At 36.4% G+C, this 27,592-nt stretch overlaps 1 long non-coding RNA gene across 1 annotated transcript; it reads right to left on the reverse strand.

Moving 5' to 3' along the window:
• Positions 1-579: 579 nt before the first annotated feature.
• Positions 580-26,697, reverse strand: LOC309632227. The gene is made up of 2 exons (XR_014246798.1): positions 19,842-26,697; positions 580-9,493 (listed from the first exon to the last, which is right to left on the reverse strand). It is a non-coding gene; the product is annotated as an uncharacterized lncRNA (long non-coding RNA).
• Positions 26,698-27,592: the final 895 nt, after the last annotated feature.

A 27,592-nucleotide genomic window follows, 5' to 3' on the forward strand; every position in this document is an offset into this window, starting at 1 on the left:
CAAACATCAATTGACAATATTTATTTGGGTCTGTTTCTGGGCTCTTTATTCTGTTCTATTGATCTATTTGTCTCTACTTTTGCCAATTCCACACTTTCTTGATTACTGTAGCTTTTAAGTCTTGAAGGCAAATAGTGTCAATCCTCTGACTTTGTTCTCCTTCAATATCGTATTGATTACTTTCGGTTTTGTTTTTCTGTATAAACTTTAGAATCACTTTGTCAATAGCTACAAAGTGTTACTGAGATTTTGATTGGGATTGTATTAAATCTATAGATCGAGTTGGGAAGAACTGACATCTTGACAATATTGAGTTCCTATTCATGAAAATGGAATATCTTTCCAATTTTTAAATTTCTTCTTTGAAATTTTCATCACAGTTTTTAAGTTTTCCTCATATAGATCTTATACATATTTTCTTACTTAAGTATTTCTTTTCTTTTTTGGTGGTATTGTAAAAGGTAATGTGTTTCTAATGTCAAATTCCACTTGTTCTTTGCTGCTATATAGGGATGCAATTGACTGTATATTAACCTTTCATCCTGCTGTCTGTTATAATTGTTTATTAGTTCCAGGAGGTTTTTTTCTTTCTTTCTTTCTTTTTAATTTGGCAATTCTTTAGGATTTTCTATATAGACAATCATGTTCTCTGTGAACAAAGACAGTTTTATTTCTTCCTTCCCAGTATGTATGCCTTTTATTTCCTTTTCTGGTCTCATTGCATTAGTTAGCAATCCCAGTACAATTTTGAAAAGGAGTGGAGAGAGGAGACATCCTTGCTTTGTTCCTGATCTTAGCAGGAAAGCTCCAAATTTCTCACCATGATGTATGATGTTAGCTGTAGATGTTTGTAGATATTATTTATTAATTTCAGGAAGTCCCCTCTATTCCTAGTTTTTTTTTTTAAGATAGTAGTCATCTTTTCTTTTTAAAATTTATTAATTTATTAATTTATTTATTTTTGGCTGTGTTGGGTCTTTGTTTCTGTGTGAGGGCTTTCTCTAGTTGCGACAAGCGGGGGCCACTCTTCATCGCGGTGCGTGGGCCTCTCACTATCGCGGCCTCTCTTGTTTCAGAGCATAGGCTCCAGACGCACAGGCTCAGTAGTTGTGGCTCACGGGTCCAGTTGCTCCGCGGCATGTGGGATCTTCCCAGACCAGGGCTCGAACCCGTGTCCCCTGCATTGGCAGGTGGATTCTCAACCACTGCACCACCAGGGAAGCCCACTATTCCTAGTTTTATCATGAGAATTTTTATCATGAATTGGTGTTGAATTTTGTCAAACACTTTTTCTACATCTATTGATGTGATCATGTGATTTTTCTTCTTGATGTGATGGATTATAATAATTGATTTTTAAAATATTAAATCAGCTTTGCATACTTGGAATAAATCCCATTTGCTTGTGGTGTATAATTTTTTAACATCGTTGAATTTGATTTGATAACATTTTTTGAGGATTTTTGCATCTATGTTCATGAGAGGTATTGATATGTAGTTTCCTTTTCTTTTAATGTCTTTGTCTGGTTTTGGTATTAGTGTGACGCTGGCTTCAAAGACTGAGTTAGGAAGTATTCCCTCTGCTTCTATCTTCTGAAATAATTGATATAACTTCTTTCTTAAATTTTTGGTAGAACCTACCAGTGGCACTTTCTGTTTTGGAAGATTAATAATCATTAATTCAACTTCTTTAGTAGATATAGGTCTAATCAGATTGCTTATTTCTTCTTGTGTGAGTTTTATCAGATTATGTCTTTCAAGGATTTTGTCCATTTCATCTAGATTATCAAATTTGTGGGCATAGAGTTGTTCATAATATTCCTTGATTATCCTTATAATGTCCATGGGATTATATAGTGATGTCCATTCCTTCATTTCTGGTTTTAGTCATTTGAATCCTATCTCTTTTCTCTTAGTTAGCCTGGCTAGAGTCTTATCAATTTTATTGATCTTTTCAAAGAGTCAACTTTTGGTTTCATTGATTTTCTATATTGATTTCCTATTTTTATTTTCATTGATTGCTGCTCCAATTTTTATTATTTCTTCTTTTCTGCTTGTTTTGGTATTAATTTGCTCTTCTTTTTCTAGTTTTCTAAGGTTGAAACTTAGATGATTGATTTTAGATCTTTCTTCTTTTCTAATATATGCATTCAATGCTATAAATTTTCCTCATTTCCCTCTAAGGACTTTTGCTGCATCTCACAAATTTTGATAAGCTGTTTTTTCATTTTCATGATATTTTAAATATTCATGAATAGTTCAAAATATTTTAAAATTTCTCTTGAGATTTCTTCTTTGAATAATGTGTTATTTATACATGTGTTGTTTAACAGCCAAGTATTTGGGGATTTTCCAGCTATCTTTCTGTTTCTGATTTCTATTTTAAGTCCACTGTGGTCTGAGAGCAGACATTATATCATTTCTATTTTAAAAAATGCATTAAGCTGTGTGTTATGGCCCAATCTTGGTGAATGATCAATGTGAGCTTGAGAAGAATGTGTATTCTGCTACCGATGGATTAAGTAGTCTATAGATGTCAATTATATCCAGTTGACTGATGGTGTTGTTGAATTTACTGATTTTCTGCTTGCTGGAACTGTCTATTTTTGAAAGAAGGGTGTTGAGATCTTCAACTATGGATTCACCTATTTCTTCTTGCATTTCTATCAGCTTTTGCCTCGTGTATTTTGACACTCGGTTGTTAGGTGCATATATGCTAAGGATCTTTATGTGTTTGTTTTTGATTCCTGTTTCTTCTGTTTTCTGCTGGTTGTTTTTTGTGAATGAATGTTTAGTGTTTGTCATCAATTCTCATTTAAGCCTCTTTGTCCTTTCTCCCTGCCGTGGGAGAGCTAGTTCTGTCTGTCTTCTCCTTCATTTATATGATCCCTAATAATATCCATTCTGCTCTTTACTACCTCCAACCAACAGATTCACTTACTGCATGTGGATGTTGGGCTCCTGGCACTTACTTTAGGAGGCTTTATTTCTATGCTGCCAAGTCTTCTTGGCAGGCATCTCTCCCCACATTGAGATCAAGTCCTCTCTGGTCTGATTCCCTGGCGGCATAACTGCCTAGGACAGGAGTCATCCCTGAGACCACTCCTTCTTTGATTGGTCACTGAAGATAATCACTACTAGTTTTCAGAGGTAAGAAGGCGTCAGTGGTGTGTTTCCTAACAGCTCATGTCTGCCACTTTCCTCCAGCCCCTGCTCCTCTGAGTTAAAGCATGTTTCTGAGGATTTGTTTAAGACCTTCTTTCTTTATTCCTCTTCTGTGTCTCATTATGTCTTTGTCTCAAGTTGATATGCATGTCAATGCTTAATTCTTGTTATTACATCTTTTAATAATAATTACAGAAAATTCCCTCTTTATTTTCTTAAATCATTGTTTAAATGCAGAATTATTATGATATTCCTAAGGAGGTTTTTTTCTTTAGTTAAATTTTTTTTTAATTCTTTTTTTTAACATCTTTATTGGAGTATAATTGCTTTACAATGGTGTGTTAGTTTCTGCTTTATAACAAAGTGAATCAGCTATACATATACATATATCCCCATATCTCTTCCCTCTTGCGTCTCCCTCCCTCCCACCCTCCCTAACCCACCCCTCTAGGTGGTCACAAAGCACCGAGCTGATCTCCCTGTGCTATGCGGCTGCTTCCCACTAGCTATCGGTTTTACATTTGGTAGTGTATATATGTCCATGCCACTCTCACTTTGTCCCAGCTTACCATTCCCCTTCCCCGTGTCCTCAAGTTATTTTTAAATGACAGGGACTCTAAAATAATGACTACCTATTTGATGCAGGACATTCTTGGATTTGTCTGATGTTGTGATATTATACTTCATTTTGGAATAATATTATAGCATCCCTTGAATCTTGCATGGCTAATAGAACTGACAGAAAGCCTGGACAGAGGATCAGGCTCAAAAACAAGATGGAAACCTGAGCAACTCTCTAGCTATGCACACCAGAAATTATTGACAATTATATCACAGTGCTGCCGCTGAAATGAACTCCAATGATACTTTTATATCCTTGATCACTCAGCCCAAGATTCAAAGTCCTTGCATGAGAGCGTTAGCCTGGCTTGGGAAGGTCAAGTAGGGCATGGTGATTTATTATACTAATATTGCAAATACAGGGAAAAGAAGTTTCCCTAAGAGGAAAACAGAGTGCAATTACCAAAATAAAAATGGGAAGAGGCAGGATTGTGGAAAACAGCAAAAGCCCACTGCAAACTTTTAACTAGGTACCTCAATTTTAATTGGAATGAGTCATGCTGTGTGGCCTTGCTGAATAACTAAGAGAGAAGAGTGGAAGGCTAACAATTTACTCTGGCATCTTCCTCTTTGATACGACTGTGCTGGCAAACAACATTTTCTAACATCTTGGATTTCTTTATCTACAGTTAATGCCACCAGTTGACATACATCCTGTACTTTATTTTATCTGAGTGCACTTTCTAATAACTTTTGTACTTGTTTTGGAGTCGTTACACATTCAAGATGTAATCTTTACCATACTCATGTTAATCATATCATCTGTGATATCAGTGACGAATGAGATCCTCAGATCATTGAATCAAATGCCGAGGAATGAACACCGGGGCTCAAAACTCCCCTTCTCCTTCAGGACAAATGTCACCTTCTCAGAAAGTCTTCCCCACCACTGTGGTATCTAAGTAGGCCATTATATCTACCCTCCCCCCCAGTTTAATTTCTTTGTAGTCTTTATCACGAGTTGAGATTATTTTGCTTATTTGTTTACTTATCTTTGGGCTTCCTCCATGAGAACAAGCACCATGGCCCTCTCACTCACGTGGTATGCCCAGTACCTAGCACAGGACCCTGTAAACACGAGATGTTCATCTTTCCTGAATGCTCATGCTATTGTTGGTTGAATTTGAGTTCCAAGTGCAAAATGCCGGATTTAAAACATTTCAGTGTACTTGCTGAGGTCATGCTGCCCTTCTGTGCTTTATAAACAACTATCTAGCCCTTTATACCCCTAGTGTTTTCCTTCTAAATGCCTTGATAATTTGACTTGGAATCATAGTCAATGGAATAATTTTCACAGATTTTCTTATTGCACTCTGCACTGATCAAAGTAAAAATAAATGTTCTGGCATCTTGGAAGGGTGAAATTTATTATATACTATTCATTACTTACAGGAAATAATGATTGTGACTTTAGTCCCACCTAATTACTGTCTCAAGATACTTCTATAGATAAGATGAAAATTGCACCCTGGAATTTAAATGGCATTATTTGACATTTCAGGAAGCTGACAATTTTTTTTTTATTAATTATAGTGGCAAGGTAATACATGTGACTCCATTCCCAACTACTTAATTTACTAGAATGTATTGCACTCAACATATAAATTAGAGACCTGATGGTATGACAAAGGAGTACCACAAAACTGTTTATGTAACAAGTAATTTCAACAATGTACTATACTCTCATGTTAAGTAATCCAAAGATGTGAAAATACAAAATTGTAGAACAAATTATAAATTGTTTGTTTTACAAATGATATCTTCTATTAAAAACTGATTTGCCACAAGAATTTCCACCTTCTGAAAAACTTATTGCCTAAAATAATAAACAATAAGTTACTAAGTTGCTTGAGAGGAAACTTGTAAATGACAGGGGAAAATATCATCTAAATTATTTAAAAAACAATGAAAAAAAAAATGAAGGTCAGGAGTTAATGGTTATTCATTCCTCCAGTTAAGTAACATTATTTGATGACCTGTTAGGTGCCAGACGTTATTAGGATCAAAAATCAGATGTGAGAATAAGTCATGTGCTGTATAGGCATTTATGAAAATTTTGTGCTATGAATTCAGTATCCAAAATAATGTAATAATAGTAAGTTTTTGGTTTTGCTTTGTTGGGGAAATGTAGACACACCACATTTTTCAACTAAGACCCAACTCAGATTTGCTAGAGATTAAAAGAGGCCCTCAGATGGAAGTGGCTTGAGCTCTACCAGCCACCACCTACCTTTAGTCACAAGGAAATTTGGATCTGTGGATATTTCAAACCCATGTGGTCTGTGATCTTTTTCTCTTTCTCCCTTGGCATATGGTAAAAAGTAAGAGTTCATCTGTTACTAAGTCTAGATTTGTTATGCAGGGGTGATGTAATTTTGTTGTATGCTTTATGTGCATACATGATATGTAGAGGCAGGACACAAACTGAACTAAACTGTGTTTTGTGTGTGTGTGTGTGTATGTACATGCATGCATATGTGCTAAGTTGCTTAGGATATTCATATTTACCCAGAAACATTTCAAGGTCTCTAGGATAAGTGTCAGATGTCATAAAGTCCTGAAGGCCAATAAGAAAGCAGGTGAAATTATTTAATTATTGATAGATTGCCGAGTTAAGGTTTTTTGTTTGTTTTGTTTTGTTCTGTTTTGTTTTGTTTTTAATTCCCCTTGAGCCTCTTAATAAAGGTCCCTATTGCTTACTGTGAGTTGTGGGGTTTTATAATGGTAAGAGAAGCATTAATAAGGAGGAGATTAAGAAAGATGTTTCAGATTAGAGACGAGTTTAACCAATAAATATCTTTTGAGTGTTTCCTCCTTGAAATTAAGCTCCAAACTGTCCACCACCTCTTCAATATTGCTGGATTATAATTATTATGAGGAGGTAGAAGATGTAAAGATTATTTCTGACTAAGGACCTGGAGAATGTTTCATGAAGAATTTGCCTGGCAGAGAACTTTCACTGTATTATTGCTGAAATGCAATGTGATTTTTTTATTTAAGAACTCATTTTGTGTTAGAAATAGAACAGAAATTATAGACAAAAGTCGTATAGCCCCTAAAATTTATAATAATAAAGCTGAGTGCTAAAGAGAGGGGAAAAAAGACTTATTCATGATTATAAGTAGTTACTAGAAGAGTTAGAACTCAGTCATTCTGTGCTATGACGCACTTTGCAGCTATGCTGAATTAAAGTAAAAACACTGGCCGTGAGAGGAACAGTCTGGCATCACTGAATGACCTCCCCATTATGTGTGAATAGCCCTACTCAGGGTAAATCCAACATGATCTGTTTTTCTCTGGTAGGTGAAGAGACTTCTGTCTATGTACATGTGAAGTGCTATTGATGTTATGAGACCTATTTTACCATATTCGCTTCTATAGCAAACCTTGTTAAAGATTATAATAGACATTTTTGCAGTCATTCATCCTGCGTTCTTTTCATCAACAAAAATTTTTGAGTTGTATATTTTGGAATAATTAAGATTTACCCTAGGGGAAGAAAAGACTCATGTTTTGACTGGTAGATGAATTCATGCTTGCTTCATGAGAGAGAAGCATTGAGTATTTAAAATGTTTAGCAGGGCTATTACATCCTTTTTAAATTATTTATGAATTTTTAAAATGTGTATCATATGTTTACTATGAGCAAGGTACTATGGTGGGTAAAAGATAATAATTATTAAATACTTATGAGTAAAAGTGCATCAGAAGTTTCCAGTACATGATAAAATATCCAACAAATGCTACTTTTTTACATCTCAAATTTTTCCTGACATATAACATTTGTCCATAGCCTTAGTATAACTTTCAGTCCCCTCTTTTATTCTGTTTTTCCCTGAAAATTATTAAAATATAAATACATCAGCCTAATATCTGTCAAATTATATATGCTATCAACATTCCTGCCATAATCAAATGACCTCTCTGGGACTGAATTCATCAATTTTGTTTTTAGAAAACTTTGTCAAAACAATTCAAAGAAAATAAAAGTAGTCACCTTGAGAATGAGAAATTAGATGAACCCAAGATTTGTAAGGGATTAAAATTTCATGTACCAATTCTACTAAATTTTTTTGGAAATCTAGATGAACTGATATTGATAAATATGGGGAGAATATAAATGGCTAGAATTGACTCAAGAAGCAGCAGAAAACTTAATCAATAAGCTAGTAAAGGTATTTAAAGAGTTGTTTATGAACTATTTCCAAAAAGATGATAGACCATTTTGCAGATGGACTTTCAAATTAAGGGATGTATCATCCCCATGATATTAAATTGTCCCAGACAATAGGAACAATATAGAAAAATATAGCTTCATTGTGCATATATATGTATCATAACTCTGATCCCCAAACCTGACAAATCTAATGAAGAAGAAGATCCATCTCACTGATGAACATAGATGTCAAATTTTGGAATAAAATTCAGCTGTATATTAAAAGGAAAAAATCAATGACTAATTCAGGGTTTATTCAGTTATGCAAACATGATTAAAACCTTAGAAAATTCATTACCCTAGTTAATGCCATTAGCACATCAAAGGTGAAAAATTGAATCATCAATCAACTCAATAGATCCCAAAAAAGACCATATAAAATTCAACAACCACTCTAATTTTTAAAATCCTTAATAAAATACAAATCTAAGAATACTCTCTTAATATATTAAAAAATGTTTCTTTTCAAAGCAAATAGTAGAAAGCATATCTCCATCATTTCTCCCAAGTCCGAGGCAGAGACTGATAATCCAACTCAGCATGCTTTCTTACAGAGACCTCATAACTACTTTCAAGCAAGAGCTACAAGTAGCCAAAGTAGTAGATCAGAGTGGATACTGAAAATGATCCTTTTTTTTTTTTTTTTTTTGCTGTCCAAGTGGTTTCCCATTAAGGACAAGAATAAAACAAGATGCCTGGGACTTCCCTGGTGGCACAGTGGTTAAGAACCCGCCTGCCAATGCAGGGGACACAGGTGCACGAGCCCTGGTCCGGGAAGATCCCACATCCCACGGAGCAACTAAGCCCGTGCGCCACAACTACTGAGCCTGCGCTCTAGGGCCTGCGAGCCACAACTACTGAAGCCCGCGCGCCTAGAGCCCGTGCTCCGCAACAAGAGAAGCCACCACAGTGAGAAGCCCACGCACCACAACGAAGAGTAGCCCCTGCTCACAGCAACTAGAGAAAGCCCGCGCTCAGCAACGAAGACCCAATGCAGCCAAAGATAAATAAATAAATACATAAATAAATACATAAATTTATTTTTTTAAAAAAGATGCCATTATTATTTCAGTCATTTAATGCTATTCTACCAGCACTGCCAACGCAATCAGACAAGAAATAAGTGAAAAAAGAGCTGAAAATAAAGTAAATTTAACTTCGGGAGTTTTTTGTTTGTTTGTTTTGTTTACAGTTGACCCTGTAACAACACAGGTTTGAGCTGCTCTGGTCTACTTACATGTGGATTTTTTTCAGTAGTAAATATTACAGTATTACCTGGTCTGCAGTTGGTTGAATCCATGGATGTAGAACTGTAGATCTGGAGGAGCCACATATATGGAGGAAGTATGTATATGGAGAGCCAACTATAAATTATACACAGATTTTCGACTGCTCAGAGGGTTGGTGCCCTTAATCCCCACATTGTTCAAGCGTCAATGTATTTTCTCTTCATTTTAATTTTGCTGATAATTTAATGGTCTACTGGAAAACCTAAGGAAAACAAAAGAAAACAAAAAATATTATAGTGTATAAGAAAATGCTATAGCTTGGCAGATTATAAAATAAATATATAAGAAGTTGATACTTTTCTATATATCAGTAATAGGCATGATACCTTCCTCAGTATATTATATATAGTAAGTGTAAGTTAGAGTTTGGAGCTTTTGGTAAAATTATGGCCAGAATTTCCATGATGAGTTGGGGAAAAGACATTATCCTGGTGTGGGAAGAGGAGCTTAATTAACATTATTTCCCCCTCAACTTAATGAAATAATATCCTTCTACAGTTGTTGAAATATATATTTATGTTTAAAATATTTTTTTATATTTATTCAAAATTTTGAAATATATATATACCCCTATTACCATTACAGTGCTATATAGACATGTATGCCTATATATGTAGTATCTGACTACATATAATGACAACATAATATTGTAAGTCAATATTACTTACAATATTACAAGTAATATTGATTTATATTGACTTACAATATTATATTAGTTTCAGGTATACCACATTCAATATTTTTATACATTATGAAATGATCACCTGTTAAGTCTAGTTACCATTTGTCACCATACAAACTTTTTACAATATTATTGACTATATCCCCTATCTGTACATTATATCCCCATGACATTTATTTTATAACTGGAAGTTTGTACTTCTTAATCCCTTTCACCTATTTTGCCCATCTCCCTATCCACCTTCACTCTGGCAATCACAAGTTTATTCTCTGTATCTATGAGTCTGTTTCTGTTTTATGTTTGTTCATTTGTCTTGTTTTGTTTTTTAGATTGCAAGTCTATCCATATTGTCACAAATGATTTTCACAAATGAAATCGCAAGATCTCATTCTTCTTCATGTATATGGACAACTTTACTGAATTCATTTATTAGTTCTAATAGATTTTTGGTGGCATATTTAGGGTTTTCTATGTATACTGTCATGTCATCTGCAAACAGTTTTTAGCTCCATTCTGGATGCCTTTTATTTCTTTTTACTTTCTGAATTCTGTGGCAAAGATTTCCAATACCATGTTGACCGAAAGTGGTGAGAGTCAGCATCTTTGTCTTGTTCCTGATCTTAGAGGAAAATCTCTCAGCTTTTACCATTGAGTGATCTCTCCAGCCATGTCACCCTAAACACTTCCATTTTCTTAACCCCCCTTTTCTCCCTTGGAAAATGTAATAATAAGATGAGATGATATCTCAGGGCTTTATGGTTTTAAAGTTGTATGGTTCTGCTGTCTGATAGATGCCTGAAGTTATACCTCAGTTATCCCTGCAAATGATGATCCTTTATCCTGCAAATACATGTGCAGAGACATACATCCTGCATCTCCGACAAAAACAGTACTCTCTGATCGAAATCTATAGATGTGATATTTAATGAATATTTGCACAACATGGAATTTGGTAAATACCAGATTTTCTAATTCTAAGGTGTCACTGAACCTTGATAAAACGTGGGGAACTTTTTTTAAAAAATGGAGTTATGCTTTAGGTATATGGTTCTTCATCTTCTTGGGAAGTGGCTCTTATTTGAGAGATCGAAAAAAGATTAGATCCTTTCCTCAAAATATATACATGTACATACACACACATTTTTCTCACAGAACCATCAAAGCTCACCCAAATGTTCAGCCAAGGTTAAAAACTTCTGCTTTGTATGTTTTTGTGAAATTACATATTTTGTTTCTGAGAAGGTATAATTTTGGATTTCAGGTCCTTTCTCTCCTCTCTCAAAAATTTTCACATTCACCCTATACCCACATGTTTCTAAGTGCAATCAGAAAAGCAATACATATGTTAAAAATATTGTTTTGTTAGGCTATAATCTAAAATAAAGAATAATATAACAAGGGAAATCTTATTTCAATGTTTATTCTCAACAGTACTAAAACAGTTACTTGTCTGACTTTTAGGACTATGACTTTTACTGTTACTTATCTCAGTCTTCTCCCTATATTTAGAAGGTTAGTCTGTCAGTTTCTAAATAATAGTTGTCAGTACATAATTGAATAATTATGTTTTAAATTTATTCAAAATTCTACTAAATGCTTTATAAATGCCAGTCATATATATTAATACTATCTGATAACACAGCATTTATTAATAAAAACATGAAGAATCACAGAGATGAAAAATACAAAACAAAAAAAAAATTGAGTTTATTGCTTTCTTGCTATATTAGTTTGCTAGGGCCACCATTACAAAGTACCACAGACTGGGTGGCTTAAACAACAGAATATGATTTTCTCACAGATCTGGAGGCTAGAAATTCGAAATCAAGGTGTTGGCAGAGTTGGTTTCTTCCTCCCTCCTTGGCTTGTATATGGTCATCTTCTCCGAGTATCTTCTCATGACCTTCTTGTCTTTGCCTCATTTTAACTTAATTACCTCTTTAAAGATCTTATATCCAACTATGGTCACATTCTTAGGTACTGGGGGTTAGGACTTCAGCATACAAATTTTGGGGGAAGGAGCACAATTCAGCCCATAATACCCAGAAATGGGGAGATGGTGAGTTCGGGGAGTCTCTGTGACTAAAAAAAAGTAAGTTCGGGGAGTCGCTGTGACTAAAAGAGGAAAGGCTAGATACAGGATAAACAAATGAAGTTTGCTCAAATAAGACAGCATTCTGAAGGGCATCGTTCAAGTTGGTCAAGGAGAGGATTCTGTCTCCTTTGGGATGGGTGTGCACTGCTCTAGTTCACACCATAGAATCACATGCACAGGTCCCAAAGGTAAGTTGCATGAAGGTCCACAGGGCTCAGGGTCATAGCCCAGGTACTTTCAGATGCATATGTTTGAGACTTGGCAGATTTTTCCTTTCAACATGTTAATATAAAGTTTTGCAATTTCCTAATGCTTGGAAATCTTTTGCCAAAACAAACTCTTAAGATAACTTCGTAGAAAGGTAAATAATCCCACTGTTTCTCCCCACAGTTAAATCATATACAAGGACAGGAGAATCAGTTTAGAGACCCAGCTCAGTTTCCTAAGTCAACTTTTCCAGGCCCTGGTTAATTTCCTTCCTTTTGTTAGGTTGCTCAGTTTGAGAACTAAAGCTCATTGCACGCAACAGTCCTTCCAACTTACACTGACCACGACTTTGGGGTGGAGACTCTGACAGGCAATTTGAAGGAAAAAAATAGATTCTTTTTTTCTTATTTGGTTATTCAGAATTCTCTTTTATTTACTCCAAAGAACTTTAATTCTAATTGAAGGCTTAAAATGTCACAGGACATTCATTTTGAAGATGGAAAATAAGAAAAAAAGAAGGAGCAGATCCTTTCATTATATCAACTGAGCATAAGGAATGTAGTCTTCAGATTTGAGTCTCATTGTTTCTCATTTTCTAATTTCTGGGGTAAATGTTGCAATGGCGGAGAAGAGAGTTGCCCTTACGCTACTTTTGCAGAATTGTTGAGTCAAAAGTATGACAGAACTTTTGGGGAAATTTAGATGGTAAGAGATAGCCAGCCATATCCCTTATAGCAAAGGATTAATCTTACTCATCAATCTATCCCCAGTTACCTAAATAAGGTCACTCTTACACATTGTACGTGATCAGCAAATATTTATTTAGTGATTAAATTCTAGACTTATTGCTGATGCTTGTCCTGTAGTATCATCTCTTGGGTGTCCATAAAGTTTCCATCTCAAAGACAAAATTGTGGAAATGCAGAAATATAAATGCATGGCATTCAGAGCAAAAAGAGATTTACCCCACAGCAGATGGCCATATCTGCTAATTAACCAATCAGTTAGCAAGCAGAAATAAGGGAAGAGTCTTACCATTATTGGTCTTATTATTAGTAGTGAGTTCTTTATTTTTCATAAAACATTTTTTGATCAAATAAGTTAATATAGTCACCGCCTACATTTCTCATTCTGAAATGCTTTGGTATACATGCAGCTTAAAAGCTCGTACTTCTGAATCAATTCCTCTACCTTTTTATTTCTGTACAAGTACCTGAGATGCTCTGAGCAGAGATGTTTGAAAGTCTTAAAGAGGCCAGCCAGGTCCATCTGGTTCTGAATTTCAACGTAGGTAACTTGCTTGCTAAGGGACTCAGGTACTTTTCAACTGAGCAAGTAAGAACTATGCGCCCCCAGGACAAAGGTTAGCAACCAGGAACCGAGACCAATTTTCTTAGCCTATCAGAGACTTGATGTTACTAAAGGAAGTCTGGGGACAGTGTAAAATAGTAGGGATAAAATAAGGATGGAAGTTCACTCAGATGTAAATCAGATTTCATTTGAGCCCTCAGGCTATTGTCTCTGGAATCACCCTGGTCTTGTGGACAGATTTTATTCCTGGTTAGGCACGTTTTAGCCTTCTGGCCTCTATTTCAGATTCTTCCAAATCTGGTTGCCATGACAATTCATTGATTGGGGGGGGGGAAGGAATCCAGCACACAGCCTGCAGCAGTCTAGCTCTATCTCAGACCCTGAGGGTCCTTGCTCCACTCCTCCAGCCAATCTGGCCTATGGGAAAGGCCATCACGTGAGCAAACACAGGCTAATCAGAACAACTGCTCCCCAACACTCCAACAGTGCCCTTTAAACTTCTCCTTGGGAAGGTGGCTTCAATAGAATTGGAAGTCAATATGTCAGCAACATATCCATTGCTCCTAATCTGGGGCAATGCAGTCTTTAATATTCAAATATTTAAAAAGCTCAGTTCCATCTGCTGAAGATGGATCTTGACATGGTTGCATTTCAAGCCAGGCTATGAGAGATGCAAGACTACCTACCCCTACTCTCTCCAGAGTCACAGTTTAGGAAAATAAATAAGTGGTTTGGATCATCTAAAGGAAGTAGCATTTTTTCCGTTTCTCAAGTAGCCCATGAATTTTCAAGGGCAGGATTAAATATGTGACTTCAAAAAATGTTCTTTGCTGGTGGCTTGGAGTTTGCTGTGATACCACTCTGCAGTCAATTTATTTCAGAACCAATTCACATGTGTAGTTCTGAGCACTCTGTTCATGTCTGTACTCATGACAGCAACTAGTAAGAATGTATTTATAGGAAATACTTGTCCCTTCTTTTTCATGTTTCTTTATAAGAGGGATTTCTCTCTGCCTTCAAAACATAGAGAATGTTAAAGTCATGTTTCTAAAATTGTGAGCTACTGCTTATTTACTTTACTGCAGAGTAGGAATGACTTTTCAGATGGGTGACATTAATGAGAGTCTGATGTCCATTTGGCCATGTTTACGTGAGGTCTGTCTCATGACATGGAAAAGACAACAGCGAGCTATCTTTCTTTGTCCCTCTCCATCTGCTGGTGCCCGACATTTTAGGACAGACTGTGGTCCTCCGCATAAGTAACTGAATAAGTGAGTTCTGAGTCCGTTCAGACCCAAGTCTCTTTGCAAGTTTGTGCCAAGTTCTATATTTGGTCTAAATTTAGGAGGAGATTGTAGAAACTATTCTTTATGTTCCTGGGTGCTCTCCATTTGAACGTTACCCATGGAACTCTATGCTTTGGGAGTTATTGGGTCTTCATGAATAATGATGCTTTGATAGGCATTTGGCTGCTCTGGTTTACTGGTTCTCTAGTGGGTAGAATCTGGCTGGAAGGAAGCCTCAATCTTCCATTAGAACATAACAGTTTCTGACAGTCCACAGAAATAGTGTCTTATCCTCAAAAAAGGCAAAATACTTCTGAAGATATCTTCAACAGAATGGAAGGTTTGGCTACAACTCCCTGCTCAACAAAATTACAGAGAAAGAACAGTGACTCAGATCTGGGAAAATTAAAATTTGAGAAGACAGTGTGTGGAAGCTGTCATAGAATTTGCTGCTTCCTGAAAACCAGTCGTATGTTTTATTAATAGAACTGGACAGAGATTCTGGAGATGCTATTTATTATTTATAAGGCATATTCAAACACACCCGAATTGTCAAGCCTTCTGATGTGACTGTTAGTAAAAAGCTATGGAATGAAGATAATTATTAGAAAAAAAACAGTGAAAATGTATGATTTTGTGAAGAGCCTTTGCATCAGCAGAAACTTCTACTTTCTGACTTTTTGGTAGTAGTTTTGCATGTTTGTGGTCTGATTTTTTTTTTCCTATTCCTACTTTTATTTTGGATAGTGTTTAATACTTAGGATCATTCCTTTCTGTCCAGTATCCTCTCTTCAGTGAAGATTTTAAAATGGATGATGGGAAGGTTCCAGCTCCATAAGATATGCAGGATTGGGTAATTGAGGAAGCTGATCTAAGTGCAGCAAAGGCTCTCAAAATGTGTTATTATTTCTATTACTGTTTAGAATAATTCACCATTTTCTCTACCTTGGAATGGAAAAAAAGCTGCATCATGGGAATTGAAAAAGTAAAATATTTTTCATTATTTCTTTCATTCACTGAGGGAATACCATGTACATGTACGCTCCCTGAGAAACTCATTAAAGCACGATCTTCATTCAAAGATGACTGGAAAAAAATTCATTAAAAGGATATACAATAAGGATTTAATATATTTTTAATTGTACAGCTAGGACTAAAACAAGATGGGAACATACGTTGAAAAATAATATGTAAACATTATGAATTGTGATGAAGTAGGGAGAATGCAACTTTTAAAATGGGAGGAGAAGGGACAGACAATTAGGAAAATAGAATAACATCATTGACTGATGTATAGGTCATGGACAGAGTCAACAGATTCTATTTAAAACTGAGTATCAGAGACTAGAAGGATAAGAAAGCAAAAAGGAGATTAAGGGCAGTACAAATAGTATTCATAAAATAGGAACCTTTACAATAAAAATACATATTTTCCTAAGTACCAAAAGCAACTGAGATAAAGCAAAGGGGACAAACAAGACACAGAATTAAAACTGAACTGGTTTTAAATTTAATGTAATCCTAATACAATTTCTGATGAGTTTTCTTTTTAACCTAACAAGTTGATGCTAAATTTCACACAGAAAAATAAACTCAGGAAGAGATTGAGCTTTGAGTGGAGACTAGCCCTACCAGATATTAAAATAAACTACAAAGCCTCTATAATTAACACAGTGTGGTACTGGCTCATGAATGTACAGACAAAATAAAGCAATAGAATAGACCAGAGGATTCCAAACTACGGCTCACAGGCCAAATACAGTTCACCACCTCTCTGTAAATAAAATTTTATTGGAACAGAGACATGCCCATTCATAAGTAGTTGTGACAGAGACCACAGGTTTCACAGGCCCAAAAATATTCATAACCTGACCTTTTACAGAAAAGAATTCCCTGACCCCTGGAGCAAACTATTCAAAAATACATCCAACTACATAGAAAAATCTAGTATATGATAAAGGTAATACCCCAAATAACTTCAACTTTGATAATTTTTAAAAAAATAAATGTTGGATAAATGAGTAACCATTTGGAAAAAGATAGAATTAGGTTCATTTGCTATACATACATACAAACTCCAAATGGATCAGAGATCCAAATTAAGGCCAAAAAAAAAAAAAAAGCCACAAACTATGAATACTAGAAGAAAATACAAATGATTTCCTCTCTAATTATAACGAAAAATGCAGATGCATGAAGAAAAGACTGTTTAAGTTTGACTACATAAAAACCAAAAGGGTTTGCAAGGCAAAAACATTACAAGCAAACGCAAAGAAACAAATGACAAACTGGGATAAAACATTTGCAGCTTCTATCATAGATAAAAGCATATTGTCCCTAGTTTATAAATAACTTCTAAAAATTGAAGTAAAAAATTTTCTGTAGATACCCCAATAAGGATGTGATATCCCAATAAGGAAATAACACTTAGGTGGTATTGTGGCCAAGAATATGTAACCTGAGTATAATGATGAGAAACACCAGACAAACCAAAGATGTGGAAAGTCTTATTTGAAAAAGGAGGGAGACTGTACACTTTAAACTGTGGTTGTCTTAAAAGACAAGGAAAGGCTGTATTGGTCCAGAGTAGAGGAGGCCAGAAGACACATAATTAAAAGCAAAGCCTGCCCCTAGACTGGATACTGTACTGAAGGAGGGAAATGATATGAAGAATATCAGATCAATTGATATTATTGCAATACAAATTGTAAATTAAATAAAGAACATTATGGTAAATTTACTTAAGTTGTAACTGTGTTCTGGTTATTAATGTAAGAGCATATCCCTAGTCTTAATACATGCACCCTGAGGTATTTAAGAGTAAAAGGTGTACAGTTGTTTTGTACTATTTTAATATTTTTACTATTACAAATTTTCTGTGATTTTAAAATTATTTCCAAACAGGAAGTTTTTAAAAAATGAATGAGAAATCCATACCAGCAATTTGGGGTTGGCTTTCTCTTGCCATCCTTTTCCCCAGCCACCACCCCCCAAAATAAAGAATTAGTGGGATATAATATATCGGTGAGTACTGCTTTCTTAGGGTGATGCACAAAGACAAATAGACCAATGGAACAGAAAAGAGAATGTATACAAATAAAAACACATATGGCCACTTGATATTTGCCAAAGTGATATTTCAGTGGAGTGAGGAAAAGGATTAACCTTTCAATAAATTGTGCCAAGTTATTTGGACAGTCACTTGAAAAAGAAGAATAAGGAGACTGAACGGGGCAGGAGGAAAGAGGAAAAGGAGTATAGATCTCCTTGCTCACACAATAGAAGAAAATCTATTTTAGGTAAATTGTCATTTTGAATGTGAGAGGTAAAAAATGTTCAATGAATAAACATAAAACATAAGAGAATATCCTCATGACCTTAGCATGTACAAGTTTCATACACAAAAACAATAAGCACTTATCATAAAGGAAATAATTGATAAATTGTATCACATTAAATTTAGCAAATTCTGTTCATCACAACACATTTTTAAACTTCCGGCTAAAGACAATGTAAGCTGTGTAGTAATCAGCCTCAGCAAATTTCCTCCCCAAATGATACAAAATAACTTCATAACTATGGAATTTCTACATGCAGCCATACCCTCAGCATTAACTAAAGACAGAGAATGCCAAAACTGCAAAGTAACCATGAATAGAAAGAGAAAAGTCAACAAATTCCTCAGTATAATCCCTCATGCTCCCACCCCTCCCTTGTCCCATTGGAAAACTGTGTGGAGAACAACCGCAGACCCAGAAAAATGTGGGCAAGAAAGAAGAAGAGGACTAGCAAAAAGGCCTGGGAGTTATTTGGGTCAGTCACTAGAAAGATTAAATCATCCCTAAATCTAAAAATACTACAAATATTTTGAGGCATGGACTACAGGGCAGAGATTTTTAAGTATAGGTGACTTAAAGGGCAGGCGCCACATCTAATTTAAAGGGGCAGATACTTCGCATACGACTGCTAAAGCAGGCAGTTAGCTAGATACGAGCAAAGAAAGGAGGGCAAGGTCCAAATGGCGGGACCATGCATCTTGCAAACAACGCAGGGGGGGGGGCGTGGGGGGTCCTTGGGCAGACAAAGAAAACCAGGAACCTCCAGACTGACAGGAAACCACACACTTTGGGTGATAAGTGTCCTAGAGGCAGACAAAGAAAGGTGGGAAAAGGCGGGAATCTCCAGCATCTGAATGTAACCTTTTGCACACTAGGCCCTCATTACAATAAAATTAGCCTTGCAGATAAGAAGTTCCCATCATGCACCCAGGCCATGACACTTCCGATCGAGGCTAAATGAGGACCAAAGTCCTTCCTCCCCTCAGGAAGGTGGAGCTGGGATGAAAATCAGGGAAAAAGACCCCCCAAACCCCTCCCTCCCAAATGAATATTCCACCCCTTCATTTCTACAACCCACATAACCAGCTTGCCAAAGAAACTCAGTGCAGCTACTCACCTGAGACTGCCTCCTCTCCCCCGGGGGCGTACTATCGCTTAAATAAATCCTCACTTTGCTTTCTTGACCTCCCTGTCTGTCTCTGAATTCTCTCTGCCACAAGAACCTGCCCTGGATACCATCCTTGTTGGAGCCATCCAGGAGAATTCGGTAAGCCTCAGCCTCTCGCCTCCCTTGCGCTTGAGAGGCGCTGCGTGACTTCCCGCCATTTCTCTCTCGCGCGCGCTTTCTTCGTCCGTCCCTATCTCACTCTTACTTTCCACTCTTAATTTCATGCCTTATTCTGCTGGAAGTGGGAGGAAAAGAAATCTGCCAGGCATTTTCCCGGGCTAGGTCTGGCACTTTTCATTGTCACGTATGCGCAGGGCGGGTCAGGAAAAGTTTCCAGTCATTCTCACGGGCAGCTAGGGACCCGAACCACAGGAGCTTTGCCCTCTGGATTTGCCTTATCCACCATTTAATTAACTGTCATCGGGTTCAACTGTGTGGAAATATAAAACGCAGCCTTACTTACACAGTTCCCGCCATGGCTGCAGTGAACGGTCCGTTCCGGAGCTCCCTCGTGCCACGCATGGGCGGTTTGTGCGCATATCCCCGGATGCTGGGAAGCGGGAGGGTCCTGCCCCGCGTGGCTGGGACCCATGGCGGTGGGACTGCCTCTGGGTTGCCTTTCTTCCCCTCCCTGTGTTCCGCCAGGCCCCTCCATGGTCGGCTGCCTCTGGGGTCCATGTCCCCACCCTCACCTTCGCCTCGCGGTGTCACGGCCGGGCAGTTCCTGCTGGGGAGGTGGGGCGACTTGCGCAGGGCTGGGTGGGGCATACGGCCACACGCTGGGGATACACGCCCTGGCAGGAACCGCCTCCCTTGCTATCCCGGGGTCGCAAGATTGGGAGTGTCCATGCAGGGTCCCCGGAGCCTCCATCCGCTTCAGTCCACCTCATGCTGCCATACCTGGAAGGACCTAAATATTGTCTTTTCCCACTGCTGTACCACTGAGGAAAAGACCAGTATTTAGACACCGGTCAAGTAAGGAAACCCCGCCCCCCGCCAAAAAAAAAAAAAAAAAACCAACCATGGAGCAGAATGTAATTTTAAATTTTAGTCCAAATAGAATTAAACATACTCAAGCTTTGGAGGAAATGAAAAAAATCACCTTGAATTCAAAATTCTGAACTTAAACCAGAATAGACAAAAATAGGGGAAAAAAAATATAAGGGGTGATTGAACTCAGGAAAGAAGTGGAAGAAAAAGACAAAATTTTCTTATAAATGAATAAATTGCAAGAGCCCAAGGTAGAATAGACTACAGTGAAAATTTAATAAGAGGCATTGAAGGAAGGTGATAAAACAAGCAAGAAATTAAAAATGACATGAAGAATGAAGTAAAAAATAAAAGTCAAAGAGAAAAATAATAGAAAGGCTGGCAGAGAAGCAATAATATCCACATTATTGGAATACATAAAGAAGAAAAATAATGGAAGAGAGTTAAAATAATTAAAATTGTAATTCACAAAGCCTCTCTAGAAATAGAAAAACATCTGAATCTGCACATTGAAATGGCTCCCTGTGTACCTGGGAAGATTAAACCAGAATGATTAATTCTGAGGCATATCCTAGTAAAACTATTAGATTTCAGAGATAAATTCCTTGTGGTCTCCAGGCAAAAAGATAAAATATTTACAAAGGCAAAGGAATTAGATACAATTCCTTTCAAAGTTAACATTCAAGCAAGGCCACAATGGAGCAGCACTTTTAGAAAACTCAGTGATTGAAAATGTGAAGTAAAGATTCGATAGCCAGCCAAGCTATTCTTCAAATATCAACAAATATGTAAACAGTTTTTAACATACAAGAATTTGGGGAACAATGAGCCCTTCAGGCCTTCCTGAGGAATCTACTAGGGATGAGTTTTATTCAATAGAGGGATGACTGGAGAAAATTCAGCAAAAGAACTGAAGTGAGCATTATAAAATAGATACATGTACATATAAGAATAAAGGAAAGGTGGAGATGAGGATGGAAGAATAATATATAAACGTTGTATATTGTGACAAAGTAGAAGTAATGCAAATTTGGGGAGGATATTGGAGAGGGAAAGAGGAAAATAGATACAGCTCATTGTTATTTGCTAAGAGGTAACATTAACTGATACAAAAAAAGCAAAAACAAAAACAAAAATCCCTGATATATCAAATAGGAAAAAGTCAAATAAGAAAAACGGGATTAAGGACTTTTAAAAAGGTATAGATGCAAAGGTAATTACTAGAACAAAAATATAAATTTTCCTAAATACCAAAAATAGGAAATGTGTATCAATACATACATACACATGAATATATACTATATGTTATTTATTTAAAAGTAAATATATATATATAGTATACATATGCAAAGAAATACACATCTCATAGAGAAAGAAGCATAACAAATAAACCAAAATACACAGAATCATAAAATATTTTGATAGAGTTGAGATAAAACATATTGGTCATTAAAAAAAAAACTTATGTACTAAACAAATAAGGTTTTCAATTTAGTTCACAGAATGTAACCCAACTCTGTGCTATATTCGAGAAACACACTTAAAATGATTCAGAAAAGCTAAAAATAATGGAATGGACACACTTATACCAGGCAAATGGAAATAGAAAGAGAGCAGGGTAGCTATGTTAATATCAGACAAATAATTCAAGCCCAAAAGCTATGACGTGACAAAGATAGATACTTTTTAATGCTAAAGGCTATAGTCCATAATGAAGATATAACACATGAATATTTATGCATAAATAAGAGATCAATCATCTTTATGAAACAGAACTACAGAAAGTGCAAAGAGACATAGTTAGAGATACACCTATAATAGGAGACTTTAATATACATCTTTCAGTATAAGTCAGATCAAGAAGACAAAAATAACTAATGAGATAGAAGATCTAAACAACTTAACTGAGTAGATCGTGTGGGTATATATCAAACCCTGTACCACAATGATAGAGACTACATATTCTTCTCAACTGTCCATGGCACATTCACAAAAATTGATCATATATTGAAAAACAAAGAAAATGTCAGTATCTCCCAGAAAGTATGAATAGTGTAAGCAACACTCTGTTCACAATGCAATAAAACTAGAATTTAATAAAAAACAGAACTAATAACAATAAAGGGAAAGTCTCCTCTACCTAGGAATTTTAAAATCAAAGAATATCTGAATGTTCATATGTTTGGAGGATTTTGCTATTAATTGAACTGTTATGCAATGACTTTTAGGTGAAAGGAAGAATGGTTCAAGAGATTCAGAAGGAAGACTTTTCCCTCTTCTGTTTCTTTTTTCCTGTACTTGTCTGTAGGAGAGCAATGAGTCAGAATGAACCTTTTCATATACTAGTGGAATTATCCAGAATTGAAATGACAACCAGAACAAATCTATCCCGGTGTAGCTATAAACCAAAGAAAGCAGAGACATTGTCGTATACAGATATAAGGATCATCACCCAACTGCAGAGTCTTAAGAGAATCATACGCACTTGATCAAGCACAAGGAATTCTTTGTACCCAAAGTTTTAGTCTGATACCTTCTTGAAGAAAAAAGTCCATGTTTGAGAATGGTCATAAAGACGTGCATCTTAGTTAACTTGGCATAAGTATAAGTTAGAGGAGGAGAGATTGGGGAAAGAAGGAAGGTGAGGGTGAGAGTGGGAAAAGGGAAGAAATGAAACCTCTCTATGTCAACTTCTTTGCTAAATGCTTTTGCATATGTTATTGCATTTAATATTCCCCCCAAGTAGTGTGAGAAAGATGATATTTCCTCCTTGTTTCAGATTTTAGGGATCTGAGCCTTTGAGAGATTCATAAAGTCATAAAGCTAATCGGCAATTAAAGTACAATGTAAATTCACATTTTTCTGTGTCCAAAGCAAAATATTCTTTTCATAACTCTGCCTTTGTATCCTTCTCTTCCTCCCATTCTTCCGTATTTCACTAAATAAATATTTAGTGACTGTCAGTGTGCCAGGGACTGTTCTTGGCACTAAGAGTAGAGCAATAAACAAGTAGACAGCAGTTCTGCTCTCACAGAGACTACAGTCTAATGGAGAGGAGACAGAACATAAATGGATATGTAAACAGGAATGGCACCAGACCATGGTAAGTGGTGGGAAGATTATTAAGACAACATGATAAGAGAGTAGTTGGGTGACTGCTTTAGGTTGGAGGACAGGGCAGATCTTTCTGAGTTATTCCAGGCACTGACCCTCTTGGGGAATGAGCTTGTGTGTCTGAGATGCAGAAGGAAGGCTAGTGTCTCTGGGGTGTAAGGAGCAAGGGGAGAGTGATTAGAAATGAGGTCAGAGAGGTTAGTAGGAACCTGATCTTGTGAGAAACTGTAGACTGGAATAAAGAATTTCGGTTCTGTTTTGAGTCTTGTGGGAAACTTTTGAGTGTTTTAAGCTGGAAGTTGATAGGGCATGCTTTATGTCTTGAAATGACACTGGAGCAGTGGAATTATGATAAAGATGTAGTTTTATGTCATTGCAAACCATCTGCACCCAAATGGAACATCTAGGATAGCAAAGGAAAAACTCCCGCAGACTGTATCTTCAGTAAAATAATGGGCAATATTTGGGAATGCCTTCATGAGCTCCGAGGTAGGGAAAGGGCTCAAGCTACACAGTGATATAGACAAATCAGTCAAAGCCCACTCTCAAAATTATTCAGCAAACATTTTCCCTCCAAAGGACTAAGCCTCACCTTGAGTGACTAGTGATAGAAAGGGGATAAAAATTGAGCAAAATACAACAAATGTGGGGTTAAGGGAAAAAGGAGCCCAGAGGAAGCAGATCCCAGGAAATATTGGGCAGGAAATGTATCCTAAAGTGAGAGCACTGTCTCAGAAGGTGAGGCCTTTGGGTCCCTGGTAAACACAAGGATGGAGGCAGAAAACCTCCCTGAAACAGAGCAAGCTCTGAGAGAGGAAGCCACTGATACACTGAGACCATGCGCTGGTCCTTCTTGGTACAGTAGGGAAGCTCTTGGATCATGAAGCTGGGAAATCACCCTGACCCATCCCTTTCCCATCACAGGAAAAACTACCTCATTTAAACATGGAAACAAAGAAGGAATATGACATAACCCCATTCAGAGTTATAAAAAGAAAAATAGATGAAAATATACTGAATAACATTCTGATAGACAGTGAGAATGTACCAAAAATGTGCCTGCAAAGCAGACAAAACTGTAACCATATTTCAAACCAAGTTGAAAGAAACTTTAAAAAATGATTGGAGATTTAAAATTGGCACAAATCAGAAGTAGATGAATTTAGAAATGATATGGTTAGACAACAAGAAGATATGAAATGAGAACTGCCATAACATAGGAAAGGACTTTAAAAGAAAAATTCTGAAAATGAAGACCTAATGAGAAGGTACACAGGAAGGAATAGACACCATGGAAAATATAATAAGGGAGATATGGGATGTAAAGAAGAAAAGTGAAAAAATCAAAGGGAATTTTTTTTAAAAGGAATAGAATACATTTGAGGGAAAGTGATAGATATGAAAGTCAAGGAAAGGAAATAAAATATTCATATAATTGAAGACACTGAAGAAGCTGTGGAACAGAATAAATATTAAAGAAACATAATTCAAGAACCTTTCCTAAAATAAAAGAAGCCTTGAATTTTCATATTCAAAGGGCACATCATCATGTACCTTGGAAACACAACCCAGAACATTCAAGAGAGAGACATATTGTAGTAAAACTAAAGGACTTTTAAAAAGGAATCTGAGATTCCAGGCAAAGAGCCACATTACTTATGAGGGAAAGAAAATTAGATTAGGATGTTATTCTGACAGTCCCTTTTTATATGTTAGAAAACAATGGAACAACATTTTTAAGGTATTCAGGGAAAGGAAATATGAAATAGGATTTTATAATCAGCAAAATTCTCCTTTAATTATAAAGGCTACATTCACACAGTTAAGAATATGGAAGGACTCCTCACCAAAGAGGAAGTAAAGCAGACATACAGTGAAGGATTTTAATGTATCAATAAATATACATGGTATTATCTCCCCTTCTAAAGAACGAGATTTTCAAACAAAGCAAAATCCAGCGTTATGCTTTATTCCTGAAATGCATCCAAAATAAATTATTCAGAAAGGTTAAAAACAAAAGGGTGCTCAAAAATTTACCAGGGACATTCAAAGAAAAAGAAAATAGAGGACTTAATCTTATTATCAGACGAAGTAGAATTCAGATCAAAGAGTATTAAATGAGACAAAGAGAAACACGTTATACTACTAAAAACTACAATTTGTAAATTGTAAACGAAGATATAATAATTGTTAATATCTATGCATTCAGTAACAGCATCAATTTTCATAAAGCAGAAACTACAGGGAAAAGAAAAATTGAACAAACACACTCTGAAAATAGAAGACTTCCTCAGTCCTCTCACAGAAATAGATAAATCAAAGATGAAAAATTCATAAGGATATAGAAGATCTAAAAAAGCTTAATAATTAGTATGGAATTTCTGTATTGAATAATATACCTTATTTTCAGTTGCATGTGAATTAGTTATGAAATTGATCGGATAACTGGTAGGCTTAAAGAAAATTTTAACAAGTCCCAAAGAATATCTGAAATATATATGTGCATGTATATATATGCACATATATATATGCAGCATTTTATATATATACAGCATTCCTATGCAAAACTTGAACTTAGTAGCAAAGTAAGAAAACAAAAATGCCCTTCCATATGGATATTAAAAAGAAACAAATGACTAGCCTGGTAAGAATTGAGACCATAGAAAGTGAATGACTGTGTTGCATGCTTTGGAGATAGAGAAAAGGGATTCGCTGATGGACTGGATTAGGGCAGTAAACATAAAAGGCAATCAAGGACATCTACTAGATTCTGGGTTTAACAAATGGGGGATCAGTTATTGAGATGGGAGAAACTGGAAGCAACTTTAGTGAGGACAAGATGGTAGTGGTAGAACTCAAGTCTATTGATCATGTTAAAAATGAGCTGCTTGCAAACAGATTGTACCTTCTTTTTTTTCCCCCTGTGCTAATACAGTAGGCACTCACCAGCCACCTACTTCATACATAGTAGTGTATATACATCAATCCCAATCTCCCAATCCATCCCACATCCCCCCTCCTCCCTTGGTGTCCATACGTTTGTTCTTTACGTCAGTGTCTCTATTTCTGCTTTGCAAATAGGTTCATCTGTACCATTTTTAACCTTAAAAATGCATTCCAATATACATTAGGTGCAGACAATTACTGTTTGATTCCACTTATACGAGGTACCTAGAATAATCAAATTCATAGAGTCAGAAAGCACACTGGTAGATGCCAGGGGCTGAGGGGTGGGGGTGGGCGGGCAGGGCAAATGGGGAGTTAGTGTTTAAAGGGGACAGAGCTTCAGTCTAGGAAGGTGAAAAATTTGGGAGATGGATGATGGTGAGAGTTGCGCAACAATGTGAATGTACTTAGTGTCACTGAACTGTACAGTTAAATATGGTTAAAATAATATGTTTCATATTATGTGACTTTTACCACAATAAAAAAAACATTTAAAAAAATGAGCTGCTTATTTGACATTCCTCCAGGAATTGGATATGTTCCTCTTTGTCCCAGGCAGCCTATCAAATGTTCCTTCTGAACACATCCAATAACCTTCCTGAAAGGAGTCCTGGTCAACACAATTTGCTCCATCTCATCACTTTCCCAGATAGTCTAGTGGTGCAAAGTTTCAGTGCTCCATGTATACTACTGACCTCAGCAGCTGCCCAGCTGGCCCACCCCTTGGTCCAGCTCTCCTACTTAACTGGTGACCCCTCATCCCTTCTCCTCATTAATGGCACCACCAGAACATAAGAAAAGCACATTTCAAACAACTACGCAGCATTAGCTGTTGCTAATTGTAAAGCTTTTTTGATTTTCAGTACCAAACACTTTACCCTTCTTAACTTTGGCTTTCAGCAGTTGCTTTGGCATTTATTTTGGAAATGTAAAGAATCTTGCTACCTGCTGATGTTGGAAACAGGTAAGCTAAGATGAACATCCTGTTGTCGCCCAGAGTTAAATTTGAGAGCTTCTCTGCTTTTCTTGGGACAGAATCAGTTTTGTTTTATTTACTTCCTTGGTATTTGATCACAGTTTATGAAATCCAATGCAGATTCCAAGGCCAAGGATCTGAAAATGTCAGGAAAAGAACTAGAAAAGGAAAAAGGGAATTTGCAGGAC

This window comes from Balaenoptera borealis (assembly GCF_965194805.1).
Source record: "Balaenoptera borealis genome assembly, chromosome: 7".
NCBI lineage: Eukaryota > Metazoa > Chordata > Mammalia > Artiodactyla > Balaenopteridae > Balaenoptera > Balaenoptera borealis.